Below are 16,947 nucleotides of genomic sequence, written 5' to 3'. Positions count from 1 at the left end.
CTTAATTCTACAGCGCTTTTGTATTTTCGTTTGTTACACGTCTTGGGTTATAGCGGTAATTTTGAGTTCCCTACATGTGTGTCGAAAATCGTTACTTACTGGTAAGTAAATCAGTCCTCCCTGCGTAAAATAACCCATTAATATCTTATCCCTGATAAGACTCTTAGATTTGGAACGAAAGTGATAAGTTGAAATTTTGTAATTGTCATTATAAGGTTAAATCCTGTAATCCTTCCATTTTCAAGAGTATGTTATAATTATATTAGTTATAATTTCTAATTAAATGAAGTGCCCCCAACCATGCTAGAAGCGTGTCCGAAAGTATTCCTGAGAGAGTGCGATGCGCTGTGAACACGTTGTAAAAGTAAATCGTTGGTTCCTTTTACTGAAAATATAATCGTGACCTTACTGGCAAGCTCATTTTATGTCGCCATGGCGCTCAATTTCTACCACCATGTATTCTCATTTTAGATCATCTCATTGACATGTCCATTGAATTTCAGCAATATTATTGCACCCAACTTCTTGAATAAAAAATGTTATTTCTTTATTGTGGGTGACCTAGTATCTTTTCCACCCCAAATAATATCCAGGTCCATCGGAGGGCCCGGATTCGATTCCCGGGCAAGCCTCTCTGGGCACCTAAATCCCCACCCAAGCTATGTGATTTTTCGGGTACCAGATCTTTCTGGTGAACCATAACCGGCACAGGAAAAGGCGCTGCCCCCCTACCCTGATGTGTGAATTTCAAACGCCGTCGGGCTTAGTATTGGGTGAACTCTACCATCACCTACTAAACCGACCTTCGGGTTAATTACTGTGTTTATCGATGTTTATAATCGTAATGGGGAAGGCTATCAGATAACTGTGAACATGATAACAAATATGGATCTTAAAACAGTAAGTAGTCGTTCCTGTGAAAACTACATTCAAGATAGTAAGGAAACGCACATTTGGGTAAGGACCACACGACGTTCTAGAGTATTTAGTTGCCATCTTCTTCAAAAAAATGCATCAGACTAAATTTCATGACAATTTTGGATTTAGATTCATTTTAAACTATCGTTGAAAATACTACAAAAAGGCTTCTTAATACGAAAATTGTTTCTCAGTAGGGAGAATCAGGAACAGTGGTTTATCACCATAGAGTTTGTGTTACCCGGGACAGTCCCTGGGTGTACTGCCCCTCACCTCTCGCCCCCTCATTTTTTTCATTTCATTTTTATCTTACCCGGAGTATCCGATCACCGCAGGAGACCTAAAGGGCCGCCCCTATAAAAGTGCTTCCCAGGGTGGTTCCATAAATCTATAAACCCATGATCATCTCGTTCATATTCTTATAATCAGGCAACCTTATGAATGTCCTAACATAATTTTGACTGTATATCCGATACATATATTACGATAAATGGCTTAGTGCATGAAATTATCAATAATACTTCATAAGAAATAGAAGGCAATGAGGTTCTTAAGGAGAAGGAATGATGTTATAAAAATAAAGTTGGGAGACATAAGCTATAACGGGGGGAACAGATTTCCTATTCGGGAAATGTTTTGGAGAACGACGGATGTAGTAGTCGCGTCATTATAATAAGATTTCGTTAGGAAAAGGAGCTTTTACAAAGACGTGTAAACAAAACATAGATGTAAACATATGGCCAGGGAAAAATTTAATATTTAGAGTAGTTTTGCGTGGCTCGGGAACTTGGTAGTTGAGGCAAGTGAATAAGTATAGGCATTTAAGATATGAATAAGAAGAATGGAAAAATTAAAGCGGACTTGAAGTAAAATAGTAGATAAAAGTCTAGGTATAATAGAAGAAGATTGCTCACAACCATTCTTTCTCGCCCCCCGATATGCCTATTAACTTCGTTTGTTTTTCTTGACGTCCATTTTACCTTTTCCATCCTTTTCCGCCCCTACATCTCAAAAGCCTCCCATCCACGTCCATCGTATTGGTTCAGTGAACAAGTTTCACAATATATCACACTCCAGGCCAAATTTTTAATAACTCTTTTGTCCACAATCATACTCTAGCATATCCCCAATCAAAATACTCTGCATCAATTTCTCCTGCCTCCTTTGGACCTGTCCCAACAACCATCTCTCCTCTCTCAACATGCATGACACTTCTTCGTTGGTCTTTTTTCCAATCATTTTACCTTTTTAATTATTCTTCTCACCCACAATTCAAAAGCTTCCTATCTGCGCCTGTCATCTATTTTCAACGACCATTTTTTCGCACCGTACAAAAATATACTCCACAAAGTTTTCGCTAATCTTTTGTTAACATCCTCACTTCACGTCTCGTCATCAAATCTCTCCTCTTTGAGAGAGCTTATTTTTGTCAAACGCATTTCTTCTTCTGAAGTCCCTACTACTTTGACCATCTATGTCCAAAACACCTCCAAGATAGGTAATCTGTTCCACCCGCTCTGATTTTTGCCCTCCTATTTGAATGTATAATGTAGTTTCCCTCTTTCTCGAGCACCTAAAAGCCTTTGTTTGTTTACATTAATCTTCATCCCGTACCTTTCCCTCTGATGTACTCGCTCAGCAATTTTTTTAACCCCTTGGATGACTGGCTAAATAAAACTCGATCATCCGCAAACAAAATTGATTTTGTGCATTCCTCATTGACCATCATCATTCGTATGTCCGGTTCTTCCCAATCCACTAATACTATTTCCTTCATGTACACCCCTCTCTTACACCTGCAAGTGGTATTGAGAGACAGTGAGATGCTCTGGATGATACTTGAGGGGGAGAATATTGGGCGGTCGTGACTGAAGCAGGAAAAGAATAAGCCTTCTGGATGGAATTTACGGAAGTAGAAAGTAGTATGCAGAGATAAAGAACGAGTCATTACACTATGTAAGATGAGGTTTAAGGATATTTTGTGTCGTAATAGTCAGCGCTTAGGAGTACAGTATTTTTTAGTGCTCAGGTCTATGCATTTGAAACCTAATCTAACCCGATAGGCAATTGCTAATTATAATCTACACCAGGGATCGAACGCTTGATATAAAGTGGACCACTTGAATATCGCTAATATTTGGCCTAATGAGCCACTTCAAAATCGTGTACCGTATTGGATACATATGACGAAACAGGAAAGAACGAAAGATCACTGCGGAGCAGCTAATCGGTTCTATTCGTTTGTACCTAACTCACCATTACAAGTATACATATGTGTGCGCGGTGGCAGATAAAGTGAGAGAGAGAGAGGGATAGAGAGTGGGAGATATCGAGCTTGACGCAACTTGTTTACTTCTCATTTGTGTGTTTACTTCAAAGTTGCTGATCTAACTCATGATAATAATTTAAAATGACTTATTTTTTTTGATAATCCTCTTTCTTTCGCTCTGAATACGTATGTATTTGAATTTTTATTGTATAACCAGTTAATGACTTCACTGTGAGTTTAACCGATTTCATATCTTTTCCTTTTTATCCACGAATGAAACTAAGACTGTTCACATCAGTCAATGTGATATATAGTCTCTTGAAGTAGAATTTAAAACGATAATCAAGTTCGGTGAAATTAATATCACCATGTGGTATTCCGATGCTTTAATCCCCCATGTTCAACTCGCGGAGAGTACTTGTTAGGGTATTACGATATGTGGTAGAAACAACGCTGAAGAAGTCGCTCGATCGGAAGTGTTCGAATTCAGTTCAATGTTCAATCCGTGGTGCGTTCGAATTCGCTAATTCATTACCGTTACCTATAAAAAACTCTTTATCCATTATAACCCACCGAAAGTCCCCCATTTATTTATTTATGTACCCTGCAAGCCACCGCTAGGGTGCGTGGCAGGGGGGGGGGTGATTACACACCAGACTAATTTTAGCTAGGTTATTGCTCTGAAAACTTGATCCATCCTTCCATTGCGAAGTTAAAGTTTTTTTATACATGAAATTTGAGGTTTTTAATTTATTTTTACTATTTTTTCGAGAAAATATAAGGCAAGAGATGGAGAGAGGAAACATAGAGGTTTTAAGGTTGTGCGAGGTGGGATGAAAGTGTAGCGGGGATTAAAGACTTTTTTAATGGTCGGGCACAAAGAGTAGACATAGATGATGTTACCTCAGATGCAGTAGAAGTTAATTTAGGCGTTCCCCAGGGAAGTGTTATCGGACCTCTTTTGTTCCTACTTATCGTTAGCGACATTCAACTCCGTAGTCACTGGTAAGATACGTTTATTTGCCGACAATGAAGTGGTTTACCGTGATATCCGTAATCTGGAGGATACAACAGCTTTATCAGATGACCTTATTGCTATACAACGCTGGTGCGACACTTGACAATTAGAATTAAAATTTTTAAAAGTGCAGGAATGAATTTTTGGACACGTTGTTAAAATAAACTGAGAAAAATTACTAGAGGATCTAGGCTGGGAACCACTCACGGAGCGAAGCTTAAATTACAGATTAAATCCCTTGAATAAATTGGAAGGATGCCTCTTTAGCAATGGGATCTCAGGTTTGGTTGCATCATACAATAGCGATAGTAAAACTTTGAAGGAAATGTCATCTTCGAAACCTCTGTTGTTTTTAAAGCCTTAGAAAAATGTTGTGTTACAAATGTGCAGTTAAAATAAAAAATTCCGAACAATCCTGAAGGAAACGCTGCAACTTAATTGTGTCAATCCCATTAAACAATTCTAGGAAATCCCTTTTTTGTTTTTGTCATGTTGGAATGAAAGAACTGTTTGTACTGTTTACAGAGTCACTAAACTGATCACATATTTTACTATTTTCTGAAGAAACATGATAACTTTTCGTTTATCAGAAAGTGAAGGCAGGCATTTTTGATATTCATAATTCCACTGTAAGAGTTTTTAAGTATTTATCAGCTAAATATATATATATATATATATATATATATATATATATATATATATATATATATATATATATATATATATATAGTACAATACACAGTAACACACAATATAGAAACACAAAACAAGAAGAACACTCACACGTTATTTCTTGATATTTCGACGGAAACAATCCGTCTTCATCTGAAGATATTTAAGTGATGACTGCCAATGACTTCTATATCTTCAGATGAAGACGGATTGTTTCCGTCGAAATATCAAGAAATAACGTGTGTGTTCTTCTTTTTTTGTGTTTCTATATTGTGTGTTACTGTGTATTGTACTATTCGGCACTTCCGTGTTACGTCTACGAAAGCATATATATATATATATATATATATATATATATATATATATATATATATATATATATATATATATATTGGGAAAAACTAATGAGTATATTGCAGAAAATAGGAATAGATTGGAGGGAAAGGAGGCTAATCCGCAACCTGTACATGTCTCAGACTGCTCAGGTGCGGGTGGGAAACGGGGAGTCAGGATGGGCAGTGTTAGGAAGGGGTGTGAGGCAGGGTTGCCCATTATCACCGTTGCTGTTCAACCTGTATGCAGAGGAAATGATTAAAGAGGCATGGGAAGAACTCGAGGTAGGAATGAAAGTGGGCGGGGAATTCGTAAAATCAGTTAGGTTTGCTGATGACCAAGCTTTAGTTTGTCAGTCAGCCAAGGGGCTGCAAGCATTGCTGAGTGAATTGGAAATTCAGTGCGACAGGTATGGAATGAGAATCAATATTAAGAAAACAAAGGTTATGCGATTTTCTAGAAAGAAAAAGGCCAAGCTTAACATTAAAATAGGAGGGCAAAAACTAGAGCAGGTAGAGCAGTTTACGTATCTCGGTAGTGTTTTGGACCAACACGGTCAAAGTAGTAGGGACGTAAGGAGAAGAATTGCGTTAGGCAAAGAGGCTTTCACAAGGAGGAGGGAGTTGATGACGGGGATGTTGAGTAAGGATGTTAAGAAAAGACTCGTAAAAACTTTGATATGGAGCGTAGCTATGTACGGTGCGGAAACGTGGTCATTGAAGCAGGAGGATAGACGTAGATTGGAGGCTTTTGAAATGTGGGTGTGGAGAAGAATGGAGAAGGTGAAATGGACAGAGAAGAAAACAAATGAGGAAGTACTTGGCATGGTGGGAGAAGAGAGGGGTTTATTGGGAGAAATCCTGTGGAGGCAGGAAAAGTGGATGAAGGGGATATTGACCGGCAGTGGGATGTTGAAGACTGTGATAGAGGGTAGAATGTTGGGCAAAAGAGGAAAGGGAAGGAACAGGATAGGGATGTTGGACGGGATGAAGGGAGGAAGAAAGTACTCAGAGATGAAGAGGGACCTGATATAGAGTAGGATGATGGATTTTGTGTTTTGTTAGGAGTAAGAAAATATTTGTTTGGTAGTTGTGTCCATCCAAAAACCTACCTTAACCGGTAGATTACCTTTAAAAAAAAAAAAAATATATATATATATATATATATATATATATATATATATACTACCTTGATCAAAAAGTTCCCGGAATAACCACCGTGTGGCGCTCCCATCGTTCCGATTTGAGTTCTGTTTTTTTTGTTAAATTGGTACATCTGTTGTTGATATTCCCTTTAAATCTTAGTGTCATAACTTGACATTTGCAAAAGTTACGTAGCCAAGAGTACATCTATCTCTGTGTGTGTTGGCGATTTTTTACAATTGCAGAAATGGATTTAAATTTGCAACAACGAACTTGTATTAAATTTTGCGTAAAAAACGGATTTAGTGGCGCCACCCTTCATCCTTTCCTGTCCATCCCCTATGGCGCAAATGACCTCAGCTGTCGGTCGCCTCCCCTCAAAACTACTACTACTACGGACGTTGGAAATGTTGGAAAAGTGTTTCGGCAACGATTCTCTAAAAAAAACGGTCGTTTACCAGTGGCACGAGCGGTTCAGAAGTGGTCGTGAGTCAATCGAAGATGATGAACGCAGTGGCAGACCATCGACATCGAAAGTCGGTGAAAAAATTGATAAAGTAAAAGAAATGTTGGTCAATAACCGCAAATTAACCATCAGAGAAATAGCGGAGGACTTGAACATTGCCTATGGATCCGCCCAAGACATTGTGGTTAATGATTTGGGTTTCCGTCGTGTAGCAGCAAAGTTGGTGCCAAAAGACCTCAATTTCATGCAAAAAAGAGACCGTGTTGACGTCGCAAAAGACATGATTTGCGAGGCTGAATCCGATCCCACATTCATCAAAAGGATCATTACTGGAGACGAGACGTGGGTTTATGAGTACGACACGCAATCCAGACATCAGGCAAGTGAATGGCGTTCACCAAATGAGCCGAGACCAAAAAAACCACGTCGTTCTCAGTCAAAAAAGAAGGCAATGCTGACGGTTTTCATGGATTACAACGGTGTAGTGCATCATGAATTTTTGCCAGAAGGCCAGACAGTAAACAAAGAGTATTATTTGGGCGTTATGAGACGTTTGCGTGAAGCAATTCGCCGAAAGAGACCAGAAATGTGGGCAGAAAACTCGTGGATTTTGCACCATGATAACGCACCGTCGCACAGTGCTATCATTATTCGTAATTTTTTGACGAAAAATGCAACAAATACCATCCAACAGCCACCGAATTCACCTGATTTGGCTCCCTGTGACTTCTTTCTGTTCAATCGAGTTAAAAAACCATTACGGGGAACGCGTTTTAGCAGCCGAGAGGAAGTAATGGAAAAATCGCAGGAAGCACTGATGGACATACCGAAAACCGAATATAAAAAATGTTTCGAGGATTGGATCAAGCGCTGGCATAAGTGTGTTGCAGTCGATGGGGATTACTTTGAAGGGGACAATATAGATTTAGATGAATAAACTTGTATTTTTAATTTTCTGAATAAATTCCGGGAAATTTTTGATCAAGGTAGTATATATATATATATATATAAAGTACACGTGTGAGGAACGGTGTGGCTGCAGTCAAACAACCTGGATGGGTTTATTCCCCCAACGGTTGTGCGCAGGCTGGGTTGACCGTGCGAAACCACTTTAAGACTACAAAGAAACGGAAGGCGTGTATAGGTCTTCCTTTTACTAAGAAAAATTCTTTTAGTCACCGTCCCCTCCCTCGCTTCCACGCCTTTCACCAGCTTCCCTGCAGTTACTTTCACGGGCGGGAGCGATTGCACGGACGAGAGATCCCTTACATTCTAACACCGATTCCAGTGCTTGTTTTTAAAGCGGAATACCTACCTCTACTTCTATACAGGTACTACAGCTACTCCTGTATGTTACCCTGCGAGCCACCGCTGATGTGTGTGGTACGGGGTGATTACACACAAGGCATACAACATCAAACATTAAGTTTTACTTAATTTTTAGTTCTCTATATATCTGTCTACATCGCACCATGCGAGCCAACACCGGGGTGTGTGGCAGGGGGCGACTACACACCATGAGACCTGTACAGGTATCAAACGCCCGAGGCTTTATAGTTCGAAAAGGTCATGGATAACAAAAACAGGAGGTTTGGCTGCTATAAATTAATACGGAATGTGCGAACACATTTTTTTTCCATCTTCATCCATTAGTTCCTAATTGGTTCTGGATTGAATAGGCGATATGTCAAGCGGTGAGTTTCCGTGCCTCTATCGCAGTCGATTTATAAATCGTGGAGGAGGGAATATAGAAAGAATCGTGGCGAAAGGAATGCGACGTGGCGGAATGAATGCTTGCACAGCCTTTGAGAATTTTGCGATAGAGTTTAGTCAAAATAACATTACAATAACATCACATAATAATATAACATAAAAAACTTAACATAATAACGTAGCATGGAAACATAATGTAATGACATAACATGGTGACATAACGTAATGACATAACATAATGGCATGACATAATGTCATGCACGTAACAAAATAACATACACGTTACCAAATGACATAAAAAACACAATAATTTGACATTATAACACGACAATTTAACATAATATAAGCGATCCCCGATGGACTATTTATGCATGAAAAATTACAATTTCCTTTCCCTTGGTTGACAGGTTTTACCAGTATTTCGACAAATATATTAACCATTCAAGGTTGAAATTGTCACCATGCATTTCGGTAGGGCGTGGAATTTTTTTATTAAAAAATTGGAATTCGGGGTGATCGATTAACCTCCAAGAGGCAAACTTCTCACCCTCAGAGTTTGGAAATTTGGAAAAAAAAATTAAAATCGATCCGCCCTACCAGCGACATGGGAGGTTTGTGGGATAACTGGCCACCTGCAGAGAGAGAGAGAGACCATCAAGGATTGTCTCTCTACAGTAAAATCCCCATAGTTTTTTTTTTTAATTTCCGATATTAGAAGATGGTCTATAATGTTAGAAGACGGTCTCTGATGTTAGAAGATGCAGGGAACGGTCGTAATGAATTACTCGATGTCGTTAATCCGAAGATCAAGAGCAAACGTAAGGGCCTTGAAGTTCCACGAGTGTAGATGCGAGTCAAGAATATTTTGATGGGCTAAATGAATAACGGCGAGCGAAGGAGCATGTGGGATATGAATAAGGTCATGGATGCCGCCGTCACACTCGAGAGGAAGGCTTAATTACCTACGTCTCCTTCCGGGAAGGCAAAGGTCCGCCTCCTCGGATTGGTACGTTGGGCACCTGGCCAATGCACTTACTTTTCATATCGAGGGTTCAATTCCCTGGGGGGGGGGAATCATTACGTCAGCATCAAAAGTACTTAGCTGGGAAAGGATTTCTTAAGATGTAAGAACACTAAATTGTAATTTTTTTTTGTTGGTCAAATTGGAATAAAATTTAGTACAACTCAGCGCAATCGGTATCACAATCGCATTCACTCTTCTGATTTTAATTGAGCGGGTTTAAAAAAGAGGTGCTCAATTGGATTTGCTGGAAAATTTCGAATTTTCAATTTTCTTTAAATTTTGTGGTTCGAAAACTTAAAATGAGGTGTCAATGACTCGGTTGGTTCTCTTTTCGTTATCGGCCCCAACCACTTATTCAAGACCCTGGCCTTGGTTTAATCTGAAATTGGGGCTATCTAAGGTTCCCCTCTCCGTCTTGAATTGCGTAATTCTTCCCCTCTTGTCTTATTCACCTAGCCACCCTTCCTGCTTCCTGCCAATATATTAATAAGACGCACGTCACTCCTGTGGATTTGTAAATATCTTGATACTGACGCGGAAGCATGGAAATCGGTTGGCATTAAAAATAAAAGGGTGATAAATTTAAATATTTTTATTGTATTTTTACTAATTATTAATAAGGGGTGTTTTTTGTAGCTAATCGGCACTGACCAAGGAAATGGTAGTGTTACCTACGCAGTTCAAGTTTCAATCGAGTCATTCGTTTCGAAGTTCATAAATGTTTACAGTTTTCATAACTTGTGAACAATATTTGGTAAACAGATGCCGCTTTCTGCAAGTACATCCTTGCTTTCTTACTTTGAAATCGCAGGTTAATACAATGCCACATGCCAGAATTGCAACCCCATCATAAGAGAGGTAATAATTTTTTCCTGTACTCCATATCCATTTCTCGTAGAGCCTCCTTCATGAACGCTAAATTGGATTATTGGATTTCAAACAATAAAAACAGGCTCGTTTTCCAAACAGCAGTAGGTAAAGGCACATCAGATTTGACAAACATATTTTAAACACAAAAAGAAACTTAGGATTTTAATGCATTAACTTCGGCTGATTCGCTAATTATTTGACCGTGAAAAATGTATTGAAATCGGAAGTGATTCCAGGTTAGATACGAACCATATTTTGTCTTAAACGATTTGTTATTTGAGACTTAAAACAAAAGAAGATAATGGATATTTTTTATGTGGTGCAGCATCGAATACAGACAGATACCAAAAAAGTTCGTTTACATTCGATGAGGGTGCAATCATATGTTTTCTGACAGTGCCAAAACGTCTTCCTCAGTTTCTCGGCATTTATCGCCAACTGAATTGTATTGCATCAAAATGGGTTGACAAATTAGATGCAGCCGAAACTCAGGTTTCTCGACCCTTATTACAGTCGGTAGTTTTCTTGCTCGAGGTACCAACGCATGTGAAATACCCGAATAGTACTTACGCATGTATCTGTAACGTCTATGCCATTTATTAAGTGCATGCTCCGTATGTCTACAAGAGCACGTATTCGAGGGAAATTATGCATATGCGTCCTGGCGTTTGTTGGCCAAGGGCGTCCGTTGACACGTGTGTACTCGTGTGTGCGGACATCGTGCTCACAAAGCCAGACACGTGTATCGTATTAATGAAAGCTCTGGTCTCTGCTTTACCAAACCCAATACCTCGCCCATTTATTAGCAAATGTAACATGTATCCATTTTAATTGCCTGAAATTAAATCGAAATAATTTTTTATTTTAAAAGGTGGGGGGGGGGGGGTTAACGGAATGTACGAACCGTAACTATTTACTCTCCATTAGATGAAAATTTATAGAGACTCATCCTTGAAACTCTAGGGTGAAATATTCATTACAAGGCCGTCTTAATTTTCCATAGGATTCCTTTTGGCTGCTCTTTATCCTAATCCTGCAAGACCATTGCGAGTCTGTTGCGGTTGTTAGACTTACTTGTAGTGATTGTTGTTTCATAAAAATCGGTATTGATTGCCAAAAGTTTTAATAACATCCTACGACAGCACGGTACACTATGGTACTTAGGTCGGAATTTCCGGCTCTCTTCGGTATGTGATAATTGTGATATTAAATGCAGTAAGAGTAATGTAAAAGAAAGCACATTTTCTTTATTATACAATGCATGAATATTTACACGAACATGCCCGTGTATTTTCCACGCATGCATACAGGCGCAAAGATTTAGTCTGGCAGGTCAATGGGAGGTTATTCTTCAACGAAGAAATGTTCCAGCAGAACTGGGCAACCCAGCGTTCATGGCGAAGATGGCGACACAACTACGTACCAGTATATCGATAAATCACAATTCACAAGCATACAAAATGCTTACCATTGACCCTATATGTGCTCATATTACTTTATGTTTCTTAAATTATATTTCTGTTTCGAGGAGTGTATCCACTCTTCGAAACAGCTTGCTCCATTTTTTAAACATTGTACAAGAACTGGAATTCCGTTGCTGATCCAAGCTCATTTCTCTTTCGACCTCTTTTATTCGTTCCATGGCTGAGTTATTTGTTTATGTATTTCGCATTAATTATCTCGACCATCATCTGTTTTATCTTTGTATAAAAATGCCATTACCTTTTATCTATTTTCTCGTGACTGTTTTTTTTTACTTGATAACAGCATTTATCTTCGTATCGTCGTGAGTTTATTCTTGACTGAAGGCACTAAATGCGTCCAGAGTTCAGGGTCACATTAGTCGGTGGATGCATTGCACTTCGGTAGTTTCAATTCAGAGACATCAACTTCACACCCGGCAACAACTGAGAAAAAAAACAGGAATTGGAGATGAAGTGGACAAAACTTTCACCGAAATTTCCGTTGCGCTTCGTCCAGAAAAGTTTTTTGTACCCGAATTTTTGCCCCGTCTCGTCATGATATTTTTTTCCTGAAAATTTCGTCTCGTACCCTCATATTTTGGTATGTGACGGCAAATTCCTCGGTTTTTGGAGAAGTTGTCGCTTAGGTCATCCCATAGCTTACAAAATAATGATTAATCCCACCAGAAAAAGTTCTAATTTTTTTTCCCTCTTGAAAGTTAAGTCTCTCTGTATCTTGCTCAAGATCTCAGTCCCGTTATTTTCTCCTCCGTCTCATCCAAACAATAATGTCGCCTAAAAATGTTTGTCCTGTCCCTGTGGCGATTTTCACGTCCCGTACCAAATCGTCCTGACGTCCGGATGTTCGAATTGGGAAGTCAAGAGTTCGATTTGCCCTTATCGTTCCTACCTCCCCTCCACAGGAACTTGTTTAACCCGGCGGATAAAGAACCTTCTTTCTCTTCCCTCCCCGGAGTAAGTCAAATATTGGAGGACCGGTTCTAATTCCGCCTGATGACTGTTCCGGAAAAGACTGTTATTCAATTCAGGAAGTTCTCTCGGGTTTCCCACCGGGTCAGCGTGGTGTGCACCGACGTTTCGACGGCTAACTCTGCCATCGTCTTCAGGGTGAAGTGCAGAGCAATTCTCTGGAAATGAAACAATTCCATTGGCCAATTTTTTTAAAAATGTGCGGTCGTCGGGAAAAGTTAAAAAAAAATGCCAAGTCAGGAAACTGATTTGGAGTGGAGGCAAGTGAGGAAAGCAGCCACAAACGCTTATTTATTATCTAAAGTAATGACGTGAACACCACAACAACAGATTACAGGAAGCCACGCGCACAGGTCTCCGGAAATTTGTCTTATTAAGATACTGTTGCAACTGATAAAAACGGCGGCCAGTAATTGGTTGATAAGGGCACCTATTATGAAAACTGTCCATCTTAATGTTTTTGGGAGAATGGGATATTTTTTACCTTAATGAGAATAGGATGTTTCGTTGTCGAATTCGTAACCCTAACTTGGAGAGTATAGAAATATAATAACAATGGGTGCCATTTCACTCGATGGAGTAACGTGGGCTGAAAAGCCCTATGATAGACGCGTCGGTGTTCAAATCCCGATTGAGTCAAATAATTTTTCCAAGGCGAATCTCCTCTATGAGAAAGCGAGTATTTTCTGTTTTTGTGTTTTGGAAATCTGCATAGCTCTCGTATTCCGTTTGGGCATCGGTAGGTCGGGACGATTTGGTAAGCTAACAGAGGCATTCGGTGAGACATTAGTGATGACGCTTTGAAAGGAGGAGTTTAATAAGTTAGCATTTGCCAAACTGCTGGTTACTCTTACGCCTTTGTGGGCTTTGAGTGAATTAAATAATGACTTATTTCCCTGAACCTCTCTGACATACGACCAAAATGCTTTTGGATTCTCTATCAAATCTTCTGCTACTCTTTTCCTTTTGAATCCGCTTAGCGATTTCCGAAATGCCTTCTTGGAATTCGCCTCAGGTATCTTATAATCATAAGTGATCTCATTATTTTTGTCGCTAGAGATATCATTCCTTATATTTTTCATCTTGGCGCGACATAGCATTTGACGTCGTAATGATTTCCCATGATCCGCGTTGTACCCTTAAGGTTCAACGCTATGTTTTATAAATTTACTTGGAATGAATCTGCTGATTGCCGAGCGCATGATGATTAGGAACTGATTCCATGTATACTCATTATTTCGGTGATATTTAGGACTCTTTCGGCCCTCTCCGTTGCTAAAAACTCAACAATATTGTCGCCCCTAGTTGGTGAAGTTATAAGCAGATGTATATAGTTCAACGTAAAGATAAATAAAAGCGACTCGCAGGTATCTTTGTCTTTCCTCCCTGTTTTAGCTCTGTACGACTCATATGATCTCGTATATGCGCCAATCGATAGATGGGACATTGCAATTTCCACCGATTATAATGTCACGATCCTTTTTTTGGGATGAGAAACGTTTTATTAGCTGGTCTAGTTCTAGTGTTGAGTTATCTTAGTCGTCTGGCGGCCTGTAAAATGCGATTGCGTAGATTATTTTGGTTTCAGGAGTTTTAATTGAACACCAAACGCCTTCCAAACCGTTACCCGGAATTACCTCAACCCTGTTAATGATAGATTTATGAACGAAGACAATTCTTTTTACAAACAGACAATTTTTTGCCCGTTTATGTTCTGTGAAATGAAGTACATAGTTGATAATAGAGGAGTCAACATTGCAGTTTGATCGTAATACGTATCGCATTTCACGACTCCCGTCCGTGCGTAACAATCCTCGGACTGCCATTGCATACGTCGTTTACAGGTATCGTTTGTCACTCGTAGAGTTCGCATTGTTTAAGTGCAAGTGGGCGGAGGCAGGACTTTGGTTCCGATAAATGCCTCCATGCTTCATGTACTTGCCTTTGTTCTGATTATTCTAAAGGTCTATGTACTTCGTCTCGCATATCTATCAGCCTTTCGACGTTCGGCGGACTGCGGAGGCCAGAGGATTTTTTTAGTAGATCAGACGATCAATGGAAAGAATATGGGGAGAGTCATTTGATTAAATTCCATCCTATCACATACTTACGTTACGTATGATTTGGCGGAATATAGTGGCTCCTGCGAATACCACGCTTGTAATCAAATTGGAGATGTTAAGTATGGACTTTCAAATGTTTTGAGCGATGGTCCGACGCCAGGCCTTTTTGGGTCGTGTGTGAAGGGAAGTGGCAAATGGTGGCCACCATGGGCTGTAGTCTCTCCTACGTAGGAAGGGGCACCAGGGGTGGGGGGACTGATAAAAATTAGGGTCGGCTGCTAACAATTCATGACCAGCTGCCACAATTTAGGGTAAATTGCCGAAAATCAGTGGCCCGTTGATTATTGAATCGAAAACTTTTCGTTACTTTTCAACAATGCGATGCGAACGAAGATAATTAGATGGGATTGATTGTTGAAAAAGTTCGAAGGATTCATAAATTCAACAATTACTCCGAGCCTTGGGACTCGTGACTATTTGGACTGGTGCCACGATTCAGGACCGTTTGCTATAAATCAGGACGGTTGCCAACTGTCAAGGTCGGTTTATACGCACAATTCAGGACCGATTGCCAAATATTAAGTGACACCGCCAAACACGAGGGATTAGTTATTGCGTCTAAAGGAGAAGGCTAAGTATTCCTAGAAAATAATTTGCTTAGTAATCTTAAAACATAGGAAGTAGATGACTTAGTTCATATTTTTCTACGACGAACGATTTTTAGACGAAAAAAAAGGAGCCACTTGTGACTTTTTTCATTGTCTCTAAAATACCCTGCAAAATCTACGACGGTGACTCACAGATAAACATTTTTAATAATGATAACTTGAAAATATATTCCGACGATAATCCTCGAAATCATTTTCTTGCGGGGAGACAGTATCTACTTCCCGTCGAGTCTCAGCTAGCGTGTGCTTTTTTATTCCTTGTGAAATGAATGTCTAGAGTTATGAATATCAGCTGAGTGCTATGAAGGGGAGTGATATCCGAGTCAACCGAGTTAGCCGAATAGCCATTGTGAGAAAAATGTGGGCAGTGAATATGAGGGCGGGTCATGAGGACGTGATCTCCATCCTAAGCCTTCTCAAATAGAAATATTGTTTAAGATTCCAGAAGACCCAGAGTCCGTTTTTGAATGCTTTGCATTTTGCATCATGTCCATCAAACGACGTTTCAAGCTTTCGTTATTGAACGTCACAATCGTATATGTATTCCCAGTTGGTTAGTTTGGATGTCTTAGTCACCCCTGCCAACCCGCCGAAAGTATTTTCCCAGCGTTCCCGCGCTGTTGCCTGCTATGAATCAACGCCCATCGCTCCACAATTACGAAAAATGAGGGTTTAGTTTAGGTGAAGGAAATTGAAAATAGTTTTATTTATTCCATAGCTACCTACTGTTGACGATACCTAATCTGAGGTTTTTTTGAAACTCTGTCGTTCATATGAAGTCTGTTCAGGTACCGCACGTATCGGGGGGGGGGGTGTAGAAGTTTACGGTCTGTTCAGTAAAGAGTGTATTAAACTTTTATATGCATAATTTATTGTATAAAGTTAGATTTTATTTTATATTTTTAGCTCAATATATGATGTAGACAAATGATACTATTATTATATACATCATTAATCTGACTTCATCATTGCTCCACCGGTAGCCATCGCCAGTTGAAACATGTTCAGTTCTATTACACTTGCTTCTGTTGATGATAAACGCTTCCCCAGAGTACATTTATTCGCATTGATTTTCCAGTAGCATTACACACGAGACCTAAGAATTATTCCCTTGAAGGGGCGTAAAAGGCCTTTATTTCAAAATTGGAATACACGGGCTGTATGTATCGGTCAATAAAACTTTGGGGATGCTAACCTTCACCTTTGCTCAACCGTAACCCCGAACCTATAGTTACGAGACAGCTCCGGTTTATTAAAATTATTTATATAACATTATGCTATATTTTCAAAAAAAGGGCTGGGAAAAAGAGCTGTAATCATGACATATGCGTTTAGTAT

This window comes from Hetaerina americana, unplaced genomic scaffold (assembly GCF_022747635.1).
Source record: "Hetaerina americana unplaced genomic scaffold, ioHetAmer1.1.p SCAF_5, whole genome shotgun sequence".
Classification (NCBI taxonomy): domain Eukaryota; kingdom Metazoa; phylum Arthropoda; class Insecta; order Odonata; family Calopterygidae; genus Hetaerina; species Hetaerina americana.
The sequence above is the reverse complement of the archived record's forward strand: the minus strand, read 5'-3'. Positions refer to the sequence as shown.